At 37.2% G+C, this 10,880-nt stretch overlaps 1 pseudogene; it reads right to left on the bottom strand.

The window, feature by feature from the left end:
- Nucleotides 1-3,021: 3,021 nt before the first annotated feature.
- The window catches only part of LOC114048297, a 53,717-nt pseudogene continuing 45,858 nt past the window's right edge, over nucleotides 3,022-10,880 (bottom strand).

Raw genomic sequence — 10,880 nt, 5'->3', positions numbered from 1 at the left:
TTGTTACAAGGACTTTTTCTTTTTTCCTAATTTGGTTGTGTGGTGGAAGGGAGTCACTGGAATGGAGAAAGGAAGGAAAGAAGGAAGAAAAGAAAAAGGTGGAAAGACAAAGAAGAAACCTAGAAAGGAAGAAAGAAAGAAGGAAAGGGAGAAAGAAAAAGTCATTGACATATTTTTAACACGGAGAAGAAAATAAAAGGAAAACCAGAAAGAGCAAGAGACAATCAGGATATATTTGAAATTTACATGTTGAATATTTTATATATTTCATAAGAAAAGTAATCTTTACATAACAGGAACCCCCAATTGCATGTACAATCTTCTTTTCTGCTCTACTATGTATGATCCATAAATGCTCCATCTCCTATCTCTTTTTTGGTGTTTGCAAAATTCAGAATTTTAAAAAGTTAAAATACTAAATAGTTTATGTTTGAACCTAGAATCAGTAGAGGAATACTGGGGTGTACTGAGTAAGATTATGACTTGGTCAGATCTGCTTTTAAGGACAAACATTTTGGCAGCTGTGTGGAGGATTTATTGGAGTGAGAAAGGAGTCAAGGAAGGGAGATCAATTAGGAGCCTGCTGCAATGATTCAGGCCAAAAGTCTTGAGGGACTAAGGTGGTAGTTAAGTATTTAGAAAAAAAAGATTGGCCAGATTCAAGGGATGTTACAGAGGTAAAAACAGCAAAATGTGTCCATTGATTATATGTGGAGTGAAGGAGAGGAAGAAGATATAATACAAGAATATAAGAATCATGCTAGATAATAATTTTGTAAAAATTCAATGAAAGAAAAAGATAAAAAAAGAAATGAAATATCAAACAACGGGAGAAAATGAGATGTGGCTATAAAGCAATAAGACTAATTTTATTAGATAACGTTAGCTGAGTATGAAGGCAATTTCTCATAGATTATAGATGGTTGTTCATAGCTCCCTAGAATTTATGAGTGGGAAAAGAGTTTAGATAACATCTAGTCCAATTTCCTAATTTCACAGGTGAGGAAATTGAGTTCCAAAGAAGATAAGTGACTTTTCCAAGGTTATAAAGGTGGGAAGAAGCAGTTTAAGGATATAAACCCAGGTCTTCTGACTCTAAATCCAATAATATTTCCAATCTGCTACAGCATCCACTTGACATTTGTTTTGAGCAAGGAGAGCACTTTGGAAATATATGTATGATTGCTTGAGATAACTCCTTTGAGGATGATACGGATTTTTATGTATAAATTCTGCTATGTGTTTTTTTTTTTTTTGCCAACAAACAAAAATACTTTATAGTCACACCTTGTAATACAGAGACGATAATATTTACAGTGACTGGGAAATGGTTACATATGAGTTATGCTGAAATGTTTAGTAATTATGATTTTTTACTATGGACAGATGGAATTCTATATTTATTTTAATTCAATTTTTGTTTTTCTAATGAACTGTGTGAATCACTTGCAGCCAAATTGAAACTTCTCATCCTAGAAGCTGCTTTTTGAGGACCATTTCCTGTAGGGTATGGGATGTGGTTGTCACAGCCTGTTAAGTAAGCCTTTTACAGCAAACCATTATCCAGGGTTATATTAGCCATCTCTCTCTATTAAGTAGTATTTCTGTACCTAAATAATATGAATTTAGTTAAGGATCACAATCATGATCCTGAGCTAGTACAACAGCCTATGCAAAAAAAGTCTTTATAGAATTCAAGGTCTGACTGATAATTGTTCTCACACTATGATCTCTAAATTTATCAACTTCATCAACTGCCATAACTGCCATTTCAACTCTATCTCAACCATATGGGGATTCGCATCACTGGGAATTTTTCAGTCTCCAAGATCCTGAGCTCTGAAATTGTATTTTCTGTTCACAATCTAATGCCTTCCCACCTGCCCCACCATGTCATTCATTCTAGACAGGTTTTTGGTCACTATGACTTCTAGTCACTTAATAGTTCCCTGTTTTCATAATTCATGACCTGTCTTGCTTTCATTTCCTTTTCCTTATAGATGTAGATCACAAAACAACAACAACAACAACAATAACAAATTACAGATGCAAGATCATAGCTTTTTAAACTGAAAGGGACTTTAAGAATCCAACACCTTCGTTCTACAGGAGAGGATCCTGTGGTTCAGAGAGGTTAATTCACTTGTACAAAGTGACACTCCACTCTAATCCCTTTCAACCAGACATTGTCCTACATCCTGGAGTCTCTTGTGTTGTGTCTTTGCCCCAATACAGGGAATCTTCATTTTGGGATAAGGTTTGTAGAATAAAATACAAACTCCTTATGCTAATGTTTAAGACTCTCCAGGATCTGACTCTCATCTATCTTTACAACCAGATTTCATGCTATTTACCTAACTGTACTCTACATTCAATCAACCAGTTAACAAGAATTAATTGTCTACAATGTGCCACTGAGGATAAAAACACAATGCAGAAAGACATTGATCTGAAGGATCTTACATTTTTTATGAGAGAAACAACATACACATATACATGAGTCTATAAATAACATACGTAAGTAAATACAAGAAAATTTAGGCAGTGTATGAACTAATAGCTGAGAAAATCAGGAAAGGCTTCATGGAGAAGGGAGTATTTGAGCTAAATCTTGAAGGAAAACAAGAATTTTATTGCATTGAGGTAAAGCAGGAGTGTATTCCAGGCATGAGGGACAGACAGTGTGGGAGATAGGATGTTTCATGTGCAAAAGAGCAAATAGGCCAGTATGGTGTGATTGTATCAGTATGTGGAAGAGAGTAATATTTAAGAAGATTCTAAGGATAGGAAAGAGACAGGTTGTGAAGGTATATAAATTTCAAAGTTTATATTTTATTTTGGGTGTAAGGGGAACCCACTTATTTCATTCTAATTATACTGTTCAATAATTGTGCTACAAATTTTACAAAAAGCATAAAAGCTTGATCCATTTTTCAATGCCAGGTGAAAGTCAAGTTACAAAAGATTAGACAAAATGCCGCAAAAGGAAACACAGGACCCCATCGGCACCCTAATTGCTCTTCAGACAATGTACTTAAAACTGTATATATTATCACGGGATAGTCTGTTGTCTTTGCAGTGGCCACAGAGTTCCTGGCAACCAGGCATCTCTAGGTCAATGTGTCTTTTTTTTCTGAGAACAGGAGCAAGGAGACTTTGAGCGTGTCTGGCACTGGATCCCTTCCACTCCAGAAGGGTTAAAACTCTTTTGGTACTTATGATAGTTGTGTGAAATAAACTTTATTACTCCCAGAAATACACCAGACATAAACATGCTCCCACCTGGTCTTGCAGTCTTTACAGTGAAAGTAGCCATATTTCTGTTCCCAAAACTGGAAAGTGGCCTTCTTGGGAAGAGTGGTTCCCTCCTTCTGATGTTCTGCTTCCACATCTTAGGTCTCCTATTTGGGGACAGCAGACTCCTGGAATTTCTTGTCGAACTGCTCTGGTTTTTCTTCAGCCACCCTGGTCCTTTCTGGTTCTGGCAAAGAGGGCTGCTGAGGTCTGGATTCCACCACCCCTGAGGGCACCTTCCCTCTCCCCTGGCCTTCTTGTTGGCTAAGGCAGATTAGGAGCCCTGGGAAATAGAAGAATCTCATGGGGAAGCCAGTGGTTGCTCTAGCAAGCATTAGATGAACTTGTGCACCAGTGGGCTCATCTGCATCCCTCTGTCTTTGGTATTTGCTTTGCGTAATTGCAGGCTCATGTTGCAGTTCACCTGATGGCCTTGAGTTGTGCCCTCTCGTAACTGTCCAAGTAGTCATGAGGGTTGGTGGGGTTGTTTTCAGTTGTGTATGACTCTTTGTGACCCCATTTGGAATTTTATTGACAAAGATACTGGAGAGGTTTGCCATTTCCTTCTCCAGCTCATTTTACAAATGAGGAAACTGAGGTAAACAGAGTTAAGTGACTTGCCTAAGGTCACATAGATAAGTAAGTGTCAGAGGCCAGATTTGAACTCAGAGAGATGTCTCCTTAACTCCAGACCCTTCACTCTTTCTACTGTGCCACTTAACTGCCCCATCTCTCACCTACTCAAATAAAATGATTAAATATTTCTTTCAAGATTTAACAACAGTGATACAATTTTGTTCAATGACCCTTTGATCATAACTATCAAGGGCAACATAAAATGGGCAGACAAAATACTCAACAAAAGTTTTTACCCCTATTATGAGAGAGAATAATTCTTTATGGACAGTGTGGTCCTAGAGTTACTCCTGTTTTCAAATGATACCATTCTAGTTGCATCAATTCCCAGGACACTGCAGAGCCTTTTGGAAGAAATCTATTACCACCCAAAAGAGTTTGGCCTGACCATCCATACAGAAATGATTGTGTGGATGAAAAATATCTATTGTCTGGAGTATGACATACGTTTGGATAGATAATCTATGGTCTCTCTATCACCATGTATATCTGGGACAGTCAATACAAATGAACAAAGAAATGGATAAACATAAACAGAAGGAAAACAGAAAAATTCTATTTATGAACCCAACTACTCTCAGAAATAAAAGCTCAACTTTTAAGTCCCATTTAGTAATAAAAATATTTTTATGAGACTACAAGATATGGAACAAAACAGTTGCTGAATAGTAAAAAATTGGCATCACACAAGGGAAAATAGAGAAATTGATGGTATGTATGAAAAGTTTACATACATAATAAATGAGGAACTTAGAAGAATAGAAATAAAGGATTCCTAAAAGAAATGTGTAATCAGAAAAGAAGATGGATAAGGGGTGATATCATAAGCAAATTAGGGAAGCATGGAATACTTTACTTGTCCGAACTATGAGTAAGGGAAGAATTTATGACCAAATAAGAGATAGCATGCATGATGAGGTGTAAAGTGGACAATTTTGATTATGTTACATTAAAAACAAGTTTTTGCACAAACAAAACCAATGCAGCCAATATTAGAAGGAAAGCAGGAAACTGAGAAAAATTTTATAGCAAGTTTCTCGATAAAGGCCTAATTTCTCAAAAATAAAGAGAAATTAGTCAAATTTTAGGAATATCAGTCATGATCCAAGAGGCAAATGGATATGAATAGGCAGTTTTCTGAAGAAGAAATCAGAGCTATCAAAAGTCATATGAAAAAGTGTTCCAAATCACTATTGATTATCAAAATGCAAATTAAAACAACAGAGGTACTAACTTACATCTATCAGTTTGACCAAGATGACAGAAAATGAAAATAACAAATCTTGGTGGAGATGTGGAAAAATTGGAACACTAATGCCATAAATTAGATCCCTAAGAAAAAAACACCGGTACCAAACAGATTTACAAGTAAATTCTATCAAACATTTAAAAAATCAACTAATTCCAGTTTTAATAAATTATTTGGAATATTAGCCAAGAAGGATCCTACCAAACTCTTTTTAATAAACAAATATGACACTGACACCTAAACTGTTCTTCATCTGAGACTTGCTGGGGTGCCCTGCCTACACCCCAATCCAAGCTTCAGGCTTCTGGCTTCTATCTTTACCTCATGGCTTTCTCCAGTGCTCTGGAGGCCATTTCCAGGCTAAACTCATCTATAATTTCCAGCTTCTAGCTTCTGTCCAACTCCCAAATACTATCTAGACTGCCCTGGGATTTACCTTCACCTGATTATGTCTGCTGTGAGGTAGGCTCCTTGGGCCTCACAGTATTCAGCATCATCATCTGTTACAAGAGTAAATATGAAAGATCCCTGAGCAGTCTCATCACCTCATTCCCTCAAAAGATTTTTTTCTGGTCATTGATAATCTGTGTAAACTCATTCCTCCATAGTTGACTTGGTTATACTCTTACCATTCCAGTGAATATGCACCCTTAGCTGTCACTGTGGTAGTCCCCCACTGCTCACTACTTTGGTCCCAATTCCCTCAACTCAATCCCTCTAATGTCCTACTCCAGATCCATCCACCCCTTCCACTGTGCTCTTTGGGCATGTCTGTTCTGTGACCAGGAGGATTGCTTTCATATTAAACCTTTTCCCTTTTTATTCCCTCTATCTTGTACTCACTGACAGTAGATTCTCTCCTGATGACAGGCATCCCTGGCCAACTTTTCCAGCAATAGATATACTTTCACTCATACCCCCAACTCACTGGTTGTGGTGGTTGAGTCAAAATACTCCTTGCTTCCATTGCCTACTCCAGACTGTCCCTCTAACACCGTTACTCAACAATATCTCCTTCTCTGAGATTCATTTAATGCATGTCTATCACTCAATCAAAATTCTGGAGGCTGTTATTGAATGTCCTCCAGGACTCCCTCCTTTCTCTCTCAATGAATTCAGTATCTAGCTAATGATCTTTCTGACCCATTTCCAATCCTCATACTGGAGCAATTCAATATAAACATTGATACTCCCTCAAACACTGTAACTTCTCAGTTCCTCAACTGACTCTTTTGCATAACCTATTCCTCCAACCAACCTCAACTACATGTAGAGATAGTGACACCTTTGATTCTGCAATCACTCACATGTTCTACTTTGTTCCCTGCAATTTCTTTACTTGATCTTTATCTGTTGCCCTCCCAGCTTTTTCTCTGTCCTCTGACCCCTAAACCTGTTCTTCATCCTCATTGTGACTTTCAATTCCTCCATTCCTCAGTTATTTCCCAAGTCATCACTCTTGCACTGGCTATACCTCCATTTTCCCCCATCTTGACCCCTTGATGAAACAGTTCAAATCTACATTATCCCCTCTGTTTGAGTCCCTTGCCCCCTTATAGTATCTCTCATCCCAACCCTCAAGGTTAGATTACTTTCATCATATACTGCTTTTGTTCCTTTTGCTGCTGAGTGAATCGGAGACCATCACGAAACTGTCTGACTGGATCCATTAAAATTTTATGTTATTCATGAGACTTCATATTCAATTCATGTTATTTACTTCAGCATACATATTGATACTCCTTCAAACACCCTAACTTCTCAGTTCTTGAATTTATTTATTTCCTGTGACCTATTCCTTCAATCCACCTCAACAACAACCAGAGATGGTGATGTGCTTGATTCTGCCGTCACTCACAACTGTTCATGAACTCTGAAATTCTTACATATCAAAGAATATTAACATATATGTTGAAGGCCCAGTTGAGACAGAGGTCCCTTATTACAGCAAAATGATCCTTTGATACTTCCCTAATTTATTCCCTACCCTATTTACTGCACTGGCTGTTTCAAACCTTCTCATTCCTCCTCAAACCTGCCATGGCTCCCCCACCCTTCATCCTCTCAGCTGAAAGTCATCTATTTTACTGAAAAAATGGAGGTCATTCACCAAGAATCATCCTCTCCTCCTCTTCATCTCACATGCCATTTGCTATCATTTCTTCTTTTACCCCTCTCTCACATGAGCAGGTAGCCCTTCTCCTTCATAAGTAAAACCCCTCTAAGTCCACATTTGATTCCATTACAGCCCATCTTCTCCAACAGATTGCTTCCTCTGTTGTCCCCTCTCTCACTAATCTTGAATCTCTCCCTAAATACAGGCTACTTCCCTGCTTCCTACTAAGATGCCCATGATTCTTCTATCCTTAAAATCCCTCACTTGTTATGTCTATCCCTACTTGTTATCATCATATCTCTCCTCCTTTTTATGACTAAATTACTTGAAGACGACATGTACAATTACTGCTTCTGGTTCCTTTTCTTTCATTCTCTTCTTAACTCTATAGTCTGGCTTCCAAACTCCTCATTCAACAGAATGAAATCCTATTATCCAAAGTTACTAACAATCTCTTAATGACTAAATCTAAAGTCCTTTTCTCAATCCTCATCCTTTCGACCTCTTCACAGCATTTGACACTCTTCTTTCTTTGTTTTTTGACATTACTCTCTTCCATTTCTCTTATCTTTTTGACTGCTCCTACCCAGTCTCCTTTTTGATATCTTCATCCAGTTTGTGGTAACTAATCATGGGTGTCCTTCAAAGCTGTATCTTGGACTCTCTATTTCTCTTAGTGATCTCATCAATTCCCACAGATTCAATTACCACATCTATGCAGATGGTTCTAAAAGCCACTTAACCTAACCTCTCTCCTGACCTTCATTTTCACATCTTTTAACTGCCTATTGGAGATCTAAAACTGGAATGCTATAGACATTGTAAACTCAACATGTTTAAAACTGAACTCATTATATTCCCTCTAAAATTCTCTTATTTTCCTTTTTCCCCTATTACTATCACGGATACCACATCTTCTAGCCATCAAGGCTCACAATCTAGGTGTTATCCTCAATTCCTCACTTTCTCTAACTATTCCCCATATTCAATCAGATATCTAGTCCTATCAATTCTACCTTCACAATATTTCACATAGATAGTCACTTCTCTCATCTGATACTACCATCACCCTGTTTCAGGCCTTCATTATGTCATACATAGACTATTGCAACAGCTTTCTAGTTGGTCTTCCTGCCTCAAATTTCTCCCTATTCCAATCCATTCTTCCCTCAACTGTTGAACTGATCTTAAAACTCAATTCAGACCATGTTACCTTCAGTATCACATATACATTTATTTTTATTTCACTTTTAAAGTCCTCACAACCTGGCCTGTCCTGCCTTCCCAGTCTTCTTATAACTTATTCCATCCCACATATTCTGTGATCTAATGATTAGCCTCCTTGCTGTTCCTTAAAGAAGACACTCCATCTCCTGCCACTAAATTTTCACTGGCTGTTCCCTATGCCTGCCTGGAATGTTCTTTTTCCTCATCTCACCCGTGGAGTTCCCTAGTCTTCAAGTCTCAGCTCAAAACCCACCTTCTGTAAGAAACCCTTCTTGATCCCTCTTAATGCTAATGTCTTTGTGCAATTGCCTCCAAGTTACCATTACCAAATTACTTTATATGCACATACATGACTTATTTGTACATGTATAACTTACACTTATATTGTTTACATGTTGTCTCTCCCATTTAAATGTGAGCTTCTTGAGGTCAGAGATTGGTTTTTTTTTTGTGCTTTTCTTTGTATCAGTGCTTGACACATAGTAAGTGCTCAATAAATGCTTGTTGACTAATTGAGCACATTTTTCACCCAAATTGAAACTTTTGTGTTATCTTTGACTCCTAATTTTCCCTCACCTTACATATTCAATTAATTACTTAATCTTGGCCTTACTGTCTTCACAACATTTTTTTTTGTATGTGTCACCTTCTTTTAACTCATATAGCTATCACCCTACTTCAGGTTTTTATCACCTCTCACCCGGGCTACTGCCATAGCCTATTAATTGATCTATTTGCCTCCAATTTCTCTTGTGTTGAATCTGGCCTCCAAGGAGAAGCAAAGGTAATTTTCCTAAAGTGTATATTTGATCATATCATGCCCCTACTCAATAATCTCCAATAGCACCCTATTTTCTCTAGAATCAAATATAACTTCATCTTCAGCTAATATGTTTTCATGTCTATTTTTATATAAGTTTTATAATGCATGTGATTATTAGTAGCATCTCTAAATAATTTATAAATATACCCATTGGTGGTGCATATTCAAAATGGTTTTAATGAAAGGAGTACAAAATCAAAAAAGTTTGTAAATTGTTACGCTAAGATAAATTAAATCCATATTGTTTCTCCCCAACATATTTTGCCCTAGAGAAAGCATCTTGATATTGAGTCATTGAGGGAGGAGTGAAGTACTCTCACAGGGTAGGAAAATGTCACAAATTGGGAGTGTAGGTTTATTAAAGATGAGTTTCATGTGCCTGGGGTAGCTAATAGGCAGAGGAGCTCTATCTTAGGGCAACTTCTTAATGAGGTACATAAGTAGAGGTATTATGGACACCCATTTCAGCCTAAATCCACACCCACCCCCGTTCTTTACAGTTTTAGAGATATTGCAGGAACTGCTAATCAATCTGCCCCTACTGATTTTAGAGCTATAATTTTATTTTAAAATATTTCAATGTCTTTGACTCTTTGTTTTTGAAATTCTAGCTTGTTATAATTCAGCAGATCTTGCTTCACAAATTTGGTAAGAAATTTTTTAAAAAAAGTTATAGAATTGGTGTGGGAGGGTTGGCATTTCATGTGCTGACAATTCTACTTATAAGAAATAGCTGGCTAACAGTAAGTCTAAAACAAGGGGTGAAGGGTCAATAAGCACTAAAATGTTTTCTTTCCATGGTTCCCAGACAGATTTTCACTTGTCCTAGATTATAGAACATTCTCTTTTCCCTCTTCTTTTCTAAATAGAAGTCATTATCTCTCACTAAAAATGTATATTCAATTCAATTTCTCCATCAGATGGATACTGACCTTGTTTTCTTCAAACCTTTTTCCTAAGTGATGTTTGAAACTTAATTCTGTGGAGCCACATCCCATGCTGCCTCCACCAAAGCCCATCTGTTAAAGAACACAGCTGGGAGGCAAAAACTACTTGTGATGCCGTGCGCTCAAGTAGCCCTTATCTCAAAACAAATCTCTTAAAATATTCTGCCCAGCAGCATTTTTGTAAGCTGTTCTGGCTGACATGGCAAAAAGACAGCAAACCAGAAACTTTATACATCTCTGAAGGGAAGCAATCTCCACCTTATACACCCAAAGAGAATGAAAGATATTAATTAGATAAATCCTCTAGTGTGTAATGCCTCAGACATCTGCCCTCCCTTTGTTTTCTCTATGGCAAATTCATTTTCCATGCTCACTATAATGAAGAAATCACAGGAAGTAAAATTGTTCAAATTAAACACACACTCACACAAACACACATGCATATGCGTACATATGTATGTGTGTATATATGTATGTATATGTATGCACATGTACCCAGACCTACTTTATAGCACCATCATTCTGTTACATAATTAAATGGGGGTATTATAAAATTAGCTCCAATTTGCATGATATATTTTACTATCG

This window comes from Vombatus ursinus, unplaced genomic scaffold (assembly GCF_900497805.2).
Source record: "Vombatus ursinus unplaced genomic scaffold, bare-nosed wombat genome assembly UNPS02014792.1, whole genome shotgun sequence".
Lineage (NCBI taxonomy): Eukaryota > Metazoa > Chordata > Mammalia > Diprotodontia > Vombatidae > Vombatus > Vombatus ursinus.
Note: the sequence above shows the minus strand (reverse complement) of the source record. Positions and strands in the feature narration are given on the sequence as shown.